Source organism: Diabrotica virgifera, chromosome 4 (genome assembly GCF_917563875.1).
Source record: "Diabrotica virgifera virgifera chromosome 4, PGI_DIABVI_V3a".
Lineage (NCBI taxonomy): Eukaryota > Metazoa > Arthropoda > Insecta > Coleoptera > Chrysomelidae > Diabrotica > Diabrotica virgifera.
The window spans coordinates 34229546-34247421 of record NC_065446.1 but is presented as its reverse complement, the minus strand read 5'-3'; positions in this window follow the sequence as shown (position 1 = coordinate 34247421).

Genomic DNA, 17876 nt, shown 5'->3' with positions numbered 1-17876 from the left:
ACAAGAATTAGGCTAGATTTGGAGGAATACAACTTTGACATACACTACATCACAGGAAATAATAACTACGCGGAGAGTATTTCAAGAATATCCGTGGATCAGCTAAAAGACTTATATATTGATAATACTCATATCTTGGCAATAACAAGGGCCCAAGCAAAAAGAAATGCAGGGTCTAAGGTAGAGTGCGGAAAGCCCGTCCCGAATCAAGCAAAGATTAACACTCACAGTCAAGGAAAAGCTGTAAGGAAGGTACTAAATAATTTAGAAGCACATAAGCTACCAATCCTGTCTTTTGTAGATAACCGTATTTCTCTCGAGATGAACATACGGATCAGAAACAGGATACGGGTTTGCGAAAGACTGCCTACCAATTTTACCAACTTTGATTTAGGTCAAGCCTTGGGAAAGCTTAATAAGCTTGCGGAGGCTAGAGGAATCAAAAGAATAAAAATATATACGAATGACGTTATTTTCACAAACTGCACAATCACAGAATTTATAGAGAAAGGAAATAAAGTATTAAAAAATATAGAAATATGCACTTGCGAAGTACCTAGAACAATAACGGAGAAAAAAGAAAAACAGCAATTAATAGAGACCTATCATAACCACCCGATGTTTGGAGGCCATGTAGGGAATAATAGACTAATAAAGAAACTAAAAGCAAATTTTAAATGGAAAAATATGGAAAACGAAGTAAGACTGTATATCAAGAATTGCCACAAATGTCAAGTAAACAAACCAAAGAAAGGCCATACAGAGGAATTCGTAGTAACGGACACTTCCGAGAAACCATGGGATATAGTGTATATTGACACGGTAGGCCCATTCCCACGGAGCAGAGAAGGAAATCGGTATTGCATAACAATGCTCTGCGAACTGACGAAATACGCAGTAAGTATCCCGGTGCAGGACAAGGAGGCGCATACAATAGCTAGGGGTATATTCGAAAACTTCATACCCACTTACGGGCTAATGAAACAAATAAGGACGGATCAAGGGACGGAATACAAAAACGAAATAATGTCGAGTTTGACGAAAATGCTCAACATCCAACATAACTTCTCGGTAGCTTACCACCCTCAATCGATAGGAAGCTGCGAAAAATTACATCGCACACTTAACGAGTACGTCAGGTGTTTCATCAACGAAGGTAAGGATGACTGGGATGAGTGGTGTAGAATGTTCACATACTGTTACAACACCACCCCCAATTCATACCATGGGTACACACCTTTTGAATTAGTATATGGGAGGCCAGCAAATATACCTGAGAACCTCACCTCTAACATCCAACCATGCTACAATATAGACGCATATTATAATGAGCTTAAGTATAAACTTCAGTTTGCGCATACCAGAGCCCGCAAAATTTTAATACAACAAAAAATAAACAGGCAGGGGCAAAGCCAAATCGTAGCATCACCTCAGAAATTCAAAGTAGGTGACTTAGTCTTAATTAAAAACGAAGAGAACACCAAATTCGATTCATTGTACAACGGTCCATATAGGATATCAGAGATAGGTAAAGTAAATTGCAAAATTGAGTTAAAACCGGGAAAAATAAATGAAGTTCATAAGAATAGGCTATATTCATACAAGAAGTGAATTAGTGTGAAAGAAAGACTAATAGTACATTATATACCGCGGGACTGAAGTAGTACATTTAATCCTGAAGGTAAAGTTTATGGCCCGACCGCAGGGAGGGCCATAATTTACCTGAAGGATTAAATGTACTTCAGTCGCAAGGTATATACGATACTTTTCGTACTTCCGGTATGATTTTATTAATTATTTCAACAATTTCAATCAGTTTTTTCTCTCTTCAACTCATTTAATAAACTGTCTTTAAAATAAGTTACCATAGTAACATTGCGTTGTGACAGTTATAATTTAGAAACATTGTCATTACTAGTGTCATTGTAAAGAAACATTGTTATTGATAATTATTGGTATCATAAGTGAAGAAGGTGTATCTGATATTGATAAAAGAGCAGCCGAAGTAGGTGAAGAATTGTTACCACCGAAATCTAGAAAACTATACGAGCAGCAGTACGATGCTTTTAAAAAGTGGTGCCGCTTAAAAAATGTGAGACAACCTACTGAAAATGCGCTGTTAGTCTACTTCGATGATAAATCAAAAGCGGTTTGTGCCTCAACTCTCTGGGCACATTACTCAATGCTGAAATCGGTTATTAACATTAGAGAAGATATTGATATAAGTAAATTTCCAAAATTATTAGCTTTTTTGAAGAGAAGAAATGAGGGATTTAAGCCAAAGAAGTCAAGAATTCTCACGTCTGAGCAGGTAGATCAGTTCTTACGGGAGGCTCCGGATGATAAATATTTAATGCTTAAGGTAAATTTGGAAATTTGTTTATATTCAGAAATTTTAAGAAATCAATTTTTTTGTAGGTTGCACTTATTTTGGGCGTTGCGGGAGCTTGTCGTGGAAAAGAGTTGGTTGATTTAGAAATCGACGATGTGAGAGATTTGGGCGATTCCTTCCTAATTGCGATTAGAAACACCAAAAATAAAATTGACCGAAATTTTGTGATCAAAAATTCAGAAAACAGTGCCATCAGTTTTGTGGCGATATTTCGGAAATATGTGGCATTGCGAAAGACAGGGACAACTCATTCAAAATTTTTTGTTCAATACATCAACAAAGAATGTACTACGCGAGTAGTAGGAAAAAACATGTTTGGTACAATTCCACGGCAAATAGCAGCTTTCTTGAAATTAGAAAATGCGACGTCTTATACGGGACATTGTTTTAGACGCACATCTGCGTCTTTGTTAGCTGATTCGGGAGCAACAATAGACGTGCTGAAGAGACATGGAGGATGGAAATCCTCCAACGTGGCCGAGGGATATATTGAATCGTCTATTAAAAATAAACAAAAAATTTCAGATAAAATATTTGGTCAAGTCGCCGATTCGTCCACTATAGTTATGCCACAGTCCTCATTCTCGCTTCCTGTTTCCGCAGGATCTTCGAAACAAACACCAGTTCAATATGAAAAGGACCTATCTGTTACTCGTCAGTTACCTGCTGCATTAACCCAGGAAAGACTGGTCAATATGACGAACTGTCACAATATTAATTTGAATATTAACGTTAATTACCATTCTAATTAATTATATTTTTCAATAAAATATCCCTTAAATTCGTTTGTTTGTGATTTAATCGTTCCGGGAGTTTCGTCAATATTTAATCCCGGAGGGATTAAATGTGACACTTTAGTACCTGTCACAAGGGAGTGAAGTTGTCACTTTAGGCCCGGAAGTACGAAAAATATATTTAATTTGTAAATAAGATTTAATCTGCTTATAAAATAGGTACCAATTTATTAGAATAAGGAATAATATAAATATTTTATTGCTATATTTTGGATAAAAATAGGATTTCTGTTAAGTTAGGGTGATAATATAGTTGAGGACTTATATCTGACGATATAAGCCCTCCTCTCTAAAAGGGGATGATGTAACATAGTACGTTAACCCTTAGCATTGAATAAAATATTATAAGTATAGTTTATAGTAATGTAAATATGTTTCGGCATTGACCGGTATTGACCTTATGATTTATTGTATATAAACGAACCAAAGAATTGACGAGACATTCAGATCAATCGATTAGTCACGATGAAGCAATAATACCTTAGTTATTGTTTACATATATACTGTTGTTTAATTGTTTAAACGAACGCTGTGAAGTTCAAATATATTTATAAAGTGAAAATGGTATATTATTATACATCCCGCACTTAGGGCACAATAGCTCAACCACCAGACCTAGTACCACGTCAAGAGATCCTAGCTCTTGTGGGTGAAACAGCTGGAATAAAGGTAAACGGACTTCCCATTAACAACATTAGATATGCGGATGACACTGTCATATTAGCCGAAAATATTGAAGATCTTCAGAGACTGGTGAACAGAATAGCGATTTTTAGCCAAGAATAAGGTCTAACAATGAACATCAAGAAGACACAATTTATGAGAATATCTAAAACGCAAAGAAATAACGAGAATCTCCTCATAAACGGAACCAGTGTCGAACGAGTAGACCAATACGCATATCTTGAAACAATGATTAACTCAATGTTGTTCTGAAGCTATTTCCTTGTGGCATTTTTATAATTAAAAAAAAAATAGTTGAAAGACTGATAAGTTTGTACACACTTGAATGAATAGAGGAAATAAAAAATGTAGTATATCAAAGTGTGTAAATAATTTATTTCTTTAGCTGAGCGCTTTCGACATAAATGTCATCATCGGAGCTAATGGTCAATTGTTAAAAAAGTACCGCTACAAAATTGAGGTGTTAACATTTGCATCTTGTGAAAATAACTTTTGGTTGGATATCCTCCGTACAACCCCAAACAGCAAAAACAGAAAAACGGCCACATTACACGTTACACAAACACAAAAAGAATTTTTTCATGGTATAGGTATCACCCATCCATTGTTGGCCTAGTAGAAACTGTAGGTCAGTCAGCTGTTTCTACTAGGCCAACAATGGATGGGTGATACCTATACCATGAAAAAATTCTTTTTGTGTTTGTGTAACGTGTAATGTGGCCGTTTTTCTGTTTTTGCTGTTTGGGGTTGTACGGAGGATATCCAACCAAAAGTTATTTTCACAAGATGCAAATGTTAACACCTCAATTTTGTAGCGGTACTTTTTTAACAATTGACCATTAGCTCCGATGATGACATTTATGTCGAAAGCGCTCAGCTAAAGAAATAAATTATTTACACACTTTGATATACTACATTTTTTATTTCCTCTATTTTTATAATTACGTATTTTTTATGGGAAATAAGCTACAATTTTACTAAAAAATGAATTTATTAACGTTTCATATGAGACTCAAGTGTATAGAAAACCAATACACACCAACAGATATCTCAATTACAAATCAAATCACAACATCAACGTTAAAAAGGGAATCATTAAATCCTTATATGATAGAGCCAAAATTACTTGTTCTAACGAAAATTCATTTTTAGAAGAAAAACAATTGTTAACATCTGTTTTATTAAAAAATGATTATCCTTTATCGTTTATAAATAAGGAATTGACAAGATTAGATCGAATGGAACAGAACAACTTAGAACGGGATCCTACAACATTCACAAGAAATAATACGAGGAAAATAACAATACCATATATAAAAGGACTATCCGAGAAACTTAAAACGATAGGAAATAAATTCAACATTTCAACAACATTTAAAACAACAAACACATTGAGATCTATTCTATCTAAAACTAAACCTAACAATGAACAAGAAAGAACAAAGAATTGCATTTATAGAATACCTTGTGAATGCGAACAATTTTATTTAGGTGAAACATCAAGACCATTAAACGTTAGAATAAGTGAACATCAGTCTTATATTAAAAACAGAGAATTTGATAGATCTCAGATATGTCAACACGCATGGGATAATGAACATAGAGTTCAGTGGAGAGATTCAAGTATAGTCCTGAAAGAATCAGATAGTAAAAAGAGAAAAATCAAAGAAGCGGCTCTAATTATGCTAAATGAAACCAATTGCATCGCAAATTCCTCGGTAGAATGCAGTAGGATGTGGTTACCCATACTGAAAGAGGAAGTCAATAGAAAGAAAATACCACGATTAGTAAGTCAATAACATATCGAGTTAGTACAAATTTTATATTTTAGTATTACTTATTGTATATCTATGTAATATTAATATTATTTATAATTTAAACATATTAAAGTCAGAATTTGGTATTAGTTTTTTGAAGGTAGATTAAATGTAAGGCCAAATACTTACGATGTCGGGATAGTATCACGAGGTTTTTTCCTGGTTTTCCCTCGTGATTTACTATGGAATCTCTAACGCGAGAATTTTACTGTCATCGTTGCATTTGGTTGTCTTTTTAAAGACAGATCACATGCTATGATTTTTTTGCGACGGATATTCTTGAATTGGGATTGATTTCATGTAATCGAATGAACTATCTTTTAGTAAAGTCGTCCTAGGAACGCAACTCATAAATATTGGCGATATCATTTTAAAGTCTTCTACTTTAAAATGTATAATATACGTCTGAATTGCCAATATAAATGAGTCAGATTAAATAAATTATTAGAAGAATTTTTTTACTTAGCAACAACATGTTTGTTTTATTTTAATAGTATTTTGTATTTTGACAACGAAACCCGCATAGGGATTACGTACACTCGATACGCATCGTATCCGCCATGTTTTCCCGTAAGGCGCTATGGGAAAACATGGCGGATACGATGCGTATCGAGTGTACGTAATCCGGGCCCCGATTTGGGCTTCGAAACGTTAATAAATTCATTTTTTAGTAAAATTGTGGCTTATTTCCCATAAAAAATACGTAATGATTAACTCCACAAATGATTACTTACAAGAAACTAAAATGAGAATAGAAAAGGCTAGAGCGAATTGTAAGAAAATGAGAAAAGTGCTGTGCACAAGAGATCTGAAGCTTGGAAGCTTGAACCTTGAATGCGGCATCAATGAAAAAACTGGAATCATTCTAGTTGTGGGTGTATAGAAGAATTCTGAAAATATCTTGGACAGGACACGTCACAATTAAAGAGGTTCTGAGAACGATGAATAAAGAAATGGAAGTCTTAAATACAATCAAAACCAGAAAATTGGAATATCTCGGACATATTACAAGCGGAGAGAGATACAACTTTAACTCATTATGCAGCGAAAGATTCAAGGAAAAAGAAGCGTAGAGAGACGCAGATTATCGTGGCTGCTCAACCTGAGAGAATAGTTCGGATGTACATCAAATGAAATTTTCAGAGCAGCCGTCTCTAAAGTCCGAATAGCTATGATGATTGCAGACCTAAGTCGCGGAGATGGCACTTAAAGAAGAAGATCTTTCAAACCAATGATACAAAAATGTGTGATTTCTAAATTGAATTCTGGTCGATTTGTTTATTTCCTTTTATTAAAATGATTTTTTATAAATTTTCCTTGAATATTTTTAATAATATTTAATAAAATAAACGAAACTTGAAAAGATATTTTATAAGGATCCGAATTTTTGATATTTAGACCGTGATGACAGAGATCGTGGATCAGACGGAGCCAGGGCAAGAAAAAAGATCTTGTTAATAGCCATTTCTCAAACACTGTGGATAACGTTGGCAATATACTAAAAGGTCGGTAAATTTTACATTTTCCGGTTACGTAATTGTTTTCAGCAAGCACTGTTTCTTAAATGTGTTTACTATAGCCACAATTTCAGATGATACTGCTATCCTAGCATTAGGTGATACCAGAGTGAAGAAGCATCAGAAAAATTAGAGTTGTCAATAAATAAAATACAAAACTAAACAAAAAAATGAAAATCATATTAAATGAATCTAAATCTATTCATGTTAAGTTTACAAATAAAAAAATCGAAAACATTCCAATTAGAATAAACGATGCCCAAATACCATTATGGATCTTTTGCAAAATATTTAGGTATCACACTTGATGCAAGACTTCCCTGAAAAGTCCACATTAAAAAGAAAAAGGAAGAACTACCGTTACAAAAAAAAATGTATTGGCTGATGGGAAGAAACTCTGCATTGTGTACACATAACAAAATACTTCTATACAAACAAATACTGAGACCAATATGGACGTATGGTTGCCAACTCTGGGGCTGTGCCAATTCAAGTAATATCCAGATCATCCAGAGATTCCAGAATGAAGTGTTAAGGAACATCGTTGATGCTCCTTGGTATATCCGAAATGTCGACCTCCACAAGGACCTTGAGACAAAGGATGTAGACAAAGTTATCAAGAAGAACAACGGCTCCATAGTCATGTAAACATTGAGGCCATCCAGCTCCTAGATAATACTGGGTTAGAAAGAAGACTAAAACGAAGAAAACCATTTGAGTTAGTATAACGTGTTAGTGTAAATTAAGCAGAGCATAGTGTTGTATTGTATGTTAGTTTTATGGTGCATACGTCTTTAAAAAAAATAAGACGACACCATATGGTTAAGCTCTTAGATTATGTATGATATAATAATTTAAGTTAAAGAAGAACTGATAATTGGTCAACTGATGACCAGATTGCAGTAGTGTAAACACATGGACATGAATGTGGATGTGCATGTTTGTTATTGATATTGAGAAAGCTTTTGACATAGTAAGACATGAAAAATTAGTCCAAATTCTAAAGACAAAAAACATAGACAAAAGGGACTTACGAATAATAACAAACCTTTACTGGAATCAAAGAGCACAAATTGTAATAGATAACGAACCCAGTCCAGAAATTGAAATCAGGAGAGGAGTTCGGCAGGGATGTATTATGTCTCCATTACTTTTTAATGCATATAGTGAAGCCATTTTTGAAGAAGCATTGCTATCTCAAAGTGAAGGAATAATAATTAACGGAAGATCTATTAACAACATATGATATGCAGATGACACCGTGATTATGGCAAGCTCTGCTAAACAACTCCAACTACTACTAAACTAAACAAACAATTTCTGTGAAGAATATGGACTAAAAATGAATATAAAAAAGACCAAATACATGATAATAACTAAGAAAACAAACATACAAACAAGCATACATTTGGGAAATGTACTGATAGAAAGGGTTGATAAATACAAATACAGAGGAACCTCTGGATTTCAGAGAAAAATGATCAAACAACAGAAATAAGGACCAGGATAGAAATAGCAAGAAATGCGTTTGTAAAAATGAAAACAGTTCTCTGCAACAAAGACCTTAGCTTAGAACTGAGAGTAAGAGCTTTGAAATGCTACGTGTTCTCGATACTACAATATGGACTTAAAAGCTGGACATTAAAGCAAGAACACATAAATAAGCTACAGTCATTTGAAATGTGGTGTTACAGAAGGATGCTTAGAATAGCATGGACACAGAGGAAAACGAACACGGAAGTACTGCGAGAAATGGGTAAAGAATGCGAAATAATAAACAAAATAAAAATAAGAAAGTTACAATATCTGGGACACGTAATGAGAGGACCGCGATATGAAATGCTAAGACTGATAATACAGGGAAAGATAAGAGGCGGAAGGAGTATTGGAAGAAGGAGAGTGTCATGGTTAAAGAATTTAGGGACTGGTTTAGATGCAGTTCTATAGAACTCTTTCGAGCAGCGGTGGATAGAGTAAAGATAGTGATGATGATATCCAACCTCCGATTAGGAGACGGCACTTGAAGAAGAAGAAGAAACACAGTTTGTGTTTAATAATAATAAAAAAAACTGTATTCATAAACCATTACACGATGTAGATTTAGAATATGTTGGTATAGGGCTTTTCATTCAGAGTCATTTGCTTCGAGCTTCTCTCATGTGTCGTATAATATTAAGATATCTACGTCATACGTCTTTGGTTTGTATCATTGGTATATACCAATAACGTATGACGTAGATATATTAATATTTGATGACACATGACAGAAGCTCGAAACAAATGACAATCGATGAAAAACCCTATTGATTATACGAACAAAAAATTGTGTTACAACTCAAAAGTGCATAAATGCACTGCCGATAACTACTTTTTTTTAGTGTATAGTTTAACTCTAAAGCCTCCTACGTTCTTCTTCCGATATAATCACATGCAAATCGTAGAGTAAAGTTGCCGTACAAGTTTAAATGGTTTTGACGCGCCATGTCTACGTTAGCTTGTTTTCTTCTTCTCGTCGCTCTTCAATGGACCAGATGTGCAAGCGAAAACTAATTCATAATTGTTGCATAAACAGCATTTCGAATGCACAGCCGACTCGTAAGATCGTGATAGTTCACGTACCGGTTCTAACGTGAATTTTATCTAGTAAATCTGCCATATTTTTCACTTAAAACTCACTATAGAATGCAGGAAAAAATTTAATACTTCAACTTTAACTTAAAAGGATAAAACGTTTCAAATGGTTAGAAATTATCAGTATAGTAGAGAAAGAAATAATATTAACAGGGTTCGGAATATGTTTTCTTGTGGCATGTTTAATGTAAGTATTAATACTATAGGGGAGAGTTGGACAAAACCGGGTACCACTCCAAAAACCGTCTGTATCTTTTGCTGTGTGAGAGTAGCAAATGTTTGCTACAGATTGAAATATTCTCAAATGACTTAAGTTTGATATGCCAAAGTGAATTTTTAAAAATATTCTTAGATTTTTAATTTTTTTTTATTTTTATGAAAATATTGCAAAATACCCGGTTTTGTCCAACCGGTATGATAAAACCGGGTAGTAACTTAATTACCATGTAAAAAGACTAATGGGCAGAAAATAAAATATTTATTAAAAGTGTGTGAACAAAAATCGAAAATCTATGAACAGAAGTCACAAATAAAAACTTCATCTACATCATCATCGGTACTACAGGCGTCATAAGCCCATTTGGTGCCAGGACACACATTTTATCCAGCCTTCCTTCGCATTATAATTTGAAAATAGTTAATTGTAATATAGACACGCATCGTCATTATTATCTTCTTCCTCCAAACTCTCCAAAATTTTGTTTTTGGTGCAGCCCTTTTTACCACTTTTTTTTTCTTTTTTTTTGTCCGGTTCATTTAGTTTTAATTTTTTTACGACTGGATTTTTAAATTTTTTCTTCTAGCTTTCTTACTTGCTTCTTCAACAGAAGAAGCCACATGTTGTAGTTAACTAAAAGCAAAAAAACCACTGCAGAAACTGGAAGTAACATCTGGAAACTGGAAGTCTGATAAAATCGGGTAACCGGTTTTGTCGATTTTCGGACTACCCGGTTTTGTCAAACTCGTAAACAAGACATTAAATGTTATTTAAGTTTTTAAGTTATGAAATAATATTCAAAATTTTTGGCCAAATTAAAGGTAATATACTAGGTTACATGTATTAAATTTTGAAATGGCCATTAGTTATTCATTAGAGGAGAAAACAGCTATAAACTTACCTTAAAAATCGAGTCTCATGCATCAAAAAACAGGTGAGGTCTTACTGCTCCGGCACAGATTACTCAAATCAGGTAGAAATGAATACACACGACTGTTGGTGGTAAAGGGACACTAATTTTAACATTGTCTAAGTCTAATAGATAGCAGCAGACAGTTAGAAGAATTAAGGGGTACCCGGTTTTATCAACCTACCCGGTTTTGTCCAACTCTCCCCTACTAATGAGTTAAGATGAGTCCAGGGCATTTCAAACAAAAAAAAAACACCGGAATAACGATCGCTCGGAAGAAAAGGGTTACAACTCGAAAAAACAACTTTTGCATTACTTAGAAGAGTTTTAAGTTTTTTTAGGAGTTTTTTTCTAATTACGTAATCATTAATTAATAAAACTTTTTGCTTTGTATTTAAATAAGTAGGCTAAATCGGGTTTAATTAAATGACATAATTGTGATTTTTCCAACTTTTTATTTATTGTTATAAAAAAATACATGCAACGGTTTTGAATTAAAAATTAATAAATGTTCAAAAATATAACTTAATTTGTAATTATTTAATACATACCTAAAATTTAACATTACAATAAAAGAATTTTAATTAAATCATTACAGATTATTGTAAAAGTCTAAATAATATGGCGGAACACATTTTTTCTTTTCGATCAATGATATCAAACCTGTTTTTTGCCTCTGATATTCCTGTTTCGTGGAATATGCGTTTTTTATTTTGATTTGTTCTATATTAATAGTTTTTCTCGAACTAATAATTTTCGCTTGGCAGAAATCTGTATCTTCAAAAGAAGTTTTATAAAATAATGTACTTATTTGGATTGTTTTTTCTAATTTTATTAATCTAAATGACGAAGTTTTTACGTTTTTAGGGATATTCACAAACAAGTCAGAAGTTAATTTTTTAAATCCATAAAAGTTAATTTACTTTATGTTTTTCCGGGTTCTTTTGCTGATCTCATAATGCAAGCATACTGATCAGGAACGTAAATAGGGCTTGATTTTCTGTATAGTTTTATTGATTTTTTTATTGTCGCGTGTACACTATCACCTTCATTTTGGCTATGGCCGGAAACAAGAAATTTATTGGTAATTGAACTAATATTTAATTTTACTATTGCATAAATATAAAGAATTATTATAAACATGTTTTTGTTCTGGCCTGTACAGTTGTCGGAATAAAGTAGAACATTTAAATCTTCTTCATTTTGATTGCTTATATTTTCTAAAAATTTAAAAAACAGGAGCCTATTTCATTCGCATCCCTTTGAGCCTCACCCTCATGCCACATGAAGCAAGTACCTTGGTGATTTTTAATATCATACAAAGTAAAATTTAGTACCTTAAGCTTTGAAACATAATAGAAAGCTGCAGTATCTCCTGCAGAACAAGGCAAAACTGCCTGTAGATCAAAAACAATTTCTTTAGTATTTTCTGTAGTATTTCTGTTATTATCTTTTTCTTTGCGACTTAAATCCTTTTCTTTTAAATGTTTCTGATATTTTTCTTAAATATTTTGCTGGTCAATAATAGTGGAAATTTTAAATTGCAAACAAAGGTCGAATTGATTTTTTTTGGTGTGCTAAAAATAAGATAAGTTTGCTAAAAATCCTTAATTTGGAAACAAACATTATCGTTTGTCAAAAATGTAACCCGTGGACACTGTATAGGTACAAAACACCTTTAACCAAACTGGTTAATTTTGATGAAAAAACTATCAAACCTTTTTTTATAATTAAACGAACTTTTAAGTACACAATAGTATATTAAGTATGGAGAACGGTAAGGGCTTTATACCGATCGAAGACAACTGTTTGGAGGAGGAGCGGCGCGACGACTCCAATTATTGTCTGAGATCGGTTACCCTTAACGTTCCACATGATTATAACGTTTTTTGCACGATTGATACCATTATAAATTATAAAATTAAACATTTTCGTCATATTGACTAGTTTCATTCATTTTATCAAGATAGATACTTTGGTTGTTAGGTAGTAACTAGGGTGCATAACAACAATGGAGAATTGAGTTTTTATTTAGTTGTCAATAATTTTAAGTACAATTTTGATTATTATAAATTAAAATACGAGCGAAAGTGAATTTGAAGAAATTGAACGGGCTAGGGAAGAAGGGTGTTCCGCAATTATTCCCGAAAAATCCAAAATCCGTTATCAAAATACCTACCAAAGTTTTAAAAAATGGTGCGAAGGCAAGAATTTAAGAATCGAAGAAAAGACTCTATTTTCATATTTCGTTCAAAGACATATGCAGTTGAAAGCTCCTGGAAGCCTCTGGGCAGAATATTCAATGATTAAATCCATCGTTTTTCTTTATGATGGCATTGATATTTCCAAGTTTTCAACTTTGATCGCGTATTTGAAGAGAAAAAATGTTGGCTATAGGCCTAAGAAAGCGAGCATTTTTACAAGGGAGCAATTTGAAAAATTTCTGATGGAAGCACCGGATGAAGAATTTCTAGTTCACAAGGTAATATAAGCTAGTTTAGGTAAAAGAAATACTCTAATGAAGATTTTTTCATAATTTGTAGGTCGCAATGATATTGGGAATATCTGGTGCCTGTAGAAGAGAAGAATTATATAATATTACTATGAATGACATCCAACAAACCGATGGTTTAATGATTGTAAAAGTACCCAATACAAAAACGAACATCCAGCGTACTTTTACAGTCGTTAATAAACCAGACGATAAAATTCATATTTAGAAATTCTGCAAAAGTGTATAAAACTTCGTCCATTACAAGTAAAATCAAATCATTTGTTCTTAAGATACGCCAAAGGAAAATGTTGTGTTCAAGTAATAGGGAAAGGGACAATCGGGGGCTGGCCTTCTCAAATTGTCAAATTCTTAAATGTGCCTAATCCCGAGAACTATACTGGCCATTCGTTCAGGAGGACATCAGCAACGCTTTTGGCTAATAAAGGTGTTGATGTCCTCGGATTAAAGCGTCATGGAGGTTGGCGTTCATCGACAGTGGCAGAAAGCTATGTAGAAGATTCTCTTCAAAATAAAATAGATTTTGCCGAAAAAATATTGTGCAATACTAGTAATACTACTAATGTATGCGATTCTGCAGGAGTTTCTGTTAGAAGTGAAACCACAGCCCAAACAAGTGGGATTTCATTAAATAATTTAACAAATTGTACCATAAGTTTCAATATTAATAAATAATTCGTTAGTTTTCTTTATTCTTTCAAAAAATAAATTAAAATTAAGAGATTTTTTAACTCGACGATAAGTGAATTACTTACCGTCGAGTTGGAGTACTTACCGTCGAGTTGGATTACTTACCGTCGAGTTGCTAGTAAATGTCACCTACTGACGTAAAATCTGTCACGGTAAACAGTCAAAAATGATCAATCGTGCAAAAAAATATTTAAATCATTTTATATCTCGACTTGCAACAAAAGCGTAGGTAGGTATTTAATATTTTTTCATGCACGAAAATAGTTGCAGGTCAAAAATATTCTCGTAAAAAATTACAAAAAATATTAAGAAAAGTGATATATTTTGACATAAACCAAAGACCGTGAATAAACTTAGCACAAAAGTTAATTCAAAAATGTAACATGTCCTAATTTTACAGTAACTATGTAATAAAAAAATATGAAAACAATATTTTTAAGAAACGCTTTTCTTTAGTTACGAGTGACTAAAATTAAACATATTATAAAAAAATCAACTAAAAAGCAAAAATTAAAAAAAATGAAAAAATCTAACACATTTGTCAAAGAAAAGCGTGGCGCGTCTTAATCGAATAAACGGTTTTCGCACCACGCTTTTCTTTAACGAATGTGTTAGATTTTTTCAATTTTTTTTTTATTTTTTGCTTTTTAGTTGATTTTTTTATAATATGTTTAATTTTAGTCACTCGTAACTAAAGAAAAGCGTTTCTGAAAAATATTTTTTTCATATTTTTTTATTTTTTACTTTTTAGTCTTACACTTTTCAAACATTAAAATAATTCGTCATGTTTATTAAAATATGTATAAAACATATGATGTACAAACATGAAAAGTAGTCGGAATCGGCAAAAAATTTGAAACTTTATTGTTTATTTATGAAGCATAAAGTAAACAATTAACGTAAAAAGTGAAATTATGCATAGTTCATATAATTAGCTACAATCTGTGAAAGTTTCAAGTTTCTTCATTGTAAAAAACAAGAGAATTTAAGCATTTTCCGTTAAATTCGTTTTTTTATTTAAACAATTAATAAACAAAAAAATTTTTATTCACTATTCGTGTATTGTTCCCGCGAATGCATATGTCTGCAAATTTTTATTTATTTGCATTGAAGAAAAGGCAGTCAAATTAACGTCCAAAAATTTGACCCAAACGATTGAACTAAAGAAATGCGTTTAATTAATTAATACGACAAAACGAACTGTAATGTTAATTGTAGCACAAAACGTCTCTACCGGTGGTTTTTCTAAGACTACGATAAAAACACGAATTTTTTGAATTCGAGTTTGGGTTGAAGTTTTGTTTCGTATCCTAATGAAATTTGACACAAATAAACGCCGATTTATATATAAACAAATATATGAGCTTTCAAAATTTGAAACTTTCTTGTTTATTTATGAAGCATAACGTAAACAATTAACGTAAAAAGTGAAATTATGTATAGTTCATATCATTAGCTACCATCCGTAAAAGTTTCAAGTTTCTACATTGTAAAAAACAAGAGAATTTAAGCATTTTCCATTAAGATCGTTTTTTTTTTATTTAAACAATTAATAAACATAAAAAATTTTTTATTGACTATTCGTCTATTGTTCCCGCGAATGCATATGTCTGCAAATTTTCATTCATTTGCATTGAAGAAAAGTCAGTCAAATTAACGTCTAAAGATTTGATGCAAACTATTGAAGTAAAGAAAAGCGTTTAAAAATCAATCAAGAAAAGAGCTACAGTTTGACATAACACATAGTATGTGAATAAATTTACTGAAAAAGTTAGTTCAAAACTGTTACAAAACAAAATGTTACGGCTTTGTTACAAACGCGAAACAGTTAATTTAATCCAAGATTGTAACATTCTGAGATATATCTGTTTCGTTGTAAAATATACATGCATTTACTACTTACTTTTTGCAACAATATCGAATGTATCTTCTTTCTTCTAAATATTTTAAACACTACACAACACTAATGGTGACAAACGGAGATACAACTATGTCGTACAAAATATTCTATGAAAAATGCAAAAATCCCCGTGTTACATCCTGACATCTTTTGGCTGGTAGTAAAGATTCTCTAGAAACTTTATGCGTTCCTAATAGTAGGCAACTTTTTAGTTAGTTTAATGAAATAAAGTGAGAAATGATCATTTTTGAGATGTAACCCTTTTCTTCCGAACGATCGATAAATCGATTTTTAAATACAGCATCTATCGATTTGAAACGTTTTGCATTGTGTTCGGAATGACGTCAGGAAAAAAGTCTACAATAAAAAAATGGGTGGAAAAGCAGAATTGCATTTTAAAGCGCATAAACTGCATCCCAACGTGCATAAACATGTCAAAACCATTATATTAAGTGCTATAGAGATAAGACTCCATTATAGTCTAATTACATTGTATTCTTATAACATCGACTTTTGTCGCCATCGATGTAGCCGAAATGGCTTAATTTTTATACTGGTAAGGTCATTCGATCTACCTATGTAGCTAGTTCCAACTACTTTGGATCAGAAGTTTTTAACCTGATGATGGACTGATTAGTCCGAAAACGTTTGTTTTGTACTAGTGACGTACACTTTAAGTCCAACTTGGATCTTTTTAGAAGATTTTAATAAATTATATACCATCTACCTACAACAAGAGAAGATTTTTACTTCCTTAGTAATTTTGAACAATTATTTATTGTAACCAAACAAAAATACCTAAAAATTATATATGCAATAGGAAAATAAACTAAGTTAAAATAATTAAGAAAAAATAAATCTTTGGCGTAAAAACAAAAATAACTAAATATACAGGTAAACTTAAAAATAAATATCTATTTCAGAAAAAAATTACTTTTCGCGCCTTGCAGCACTTACTGGAGTTGCAGGTGAACACACCGAATACGTGAACATCATGCGTGGAGTGAGGTATGGCTGTATTTTATACACTCTAATTTTCAATCTCTACTCTGAAAGAATATTTATAGAAGCTTTGAACGAAACTGAAAGAGAAATTCTTCTAAACTGATACCTGCTAAATAACATAAGGTATGCAGATGACACTATAATATTTGCGGACAACCTAGAAGACCTGCAAGTCCTTATAAACAAAATCACATATTACACATATTACAGTCGGTAATATGGACTTAATATAAACGTAATGAAGACAAAGCTGATGATTATTAGCAAGAAAAAAGTAACAGAAGGGCAACTCTAAATCAACCAAACCCCAGTAGAAAGAGTGACACACAACTACCTCGGCACCATAACAAATGAAGAATGGACTAACAACCAAGAAATAAGAGCGCGCATTGAAAACGCTAAATACACCTTCAACAGTATGGGGGCCTTCTTCAAGGGACACAACCTCTCTCTTGGTATAAAAGTAAGAATGCAGCGATGCTACGTCTTCTCTGTCCTATTTTATGGTGTTGAATCGTGGACTTTAAACGAAGATATGTGCAGAAAATTGGAAGATTTGAGATGTGGCTCTACCGTAGAATTCTTAAAATCCCGTCGACTGACTGGGTCACAAATGAGAAGGTCCTCATTTGTAGTTTGTCTGAAATGGGAAGAAAAATGAAGAACAACCGAGAGGTACTGACCACCATCAAATCTCGAAGTTAGAACACTTTGTACACATTATGCGAAATGAATCCAGATATGCCCCACTACAAGCCATCGTGAAGGAAAAATATTTGGAAAGCGAGGTCCAGCAAGAAAAAATAT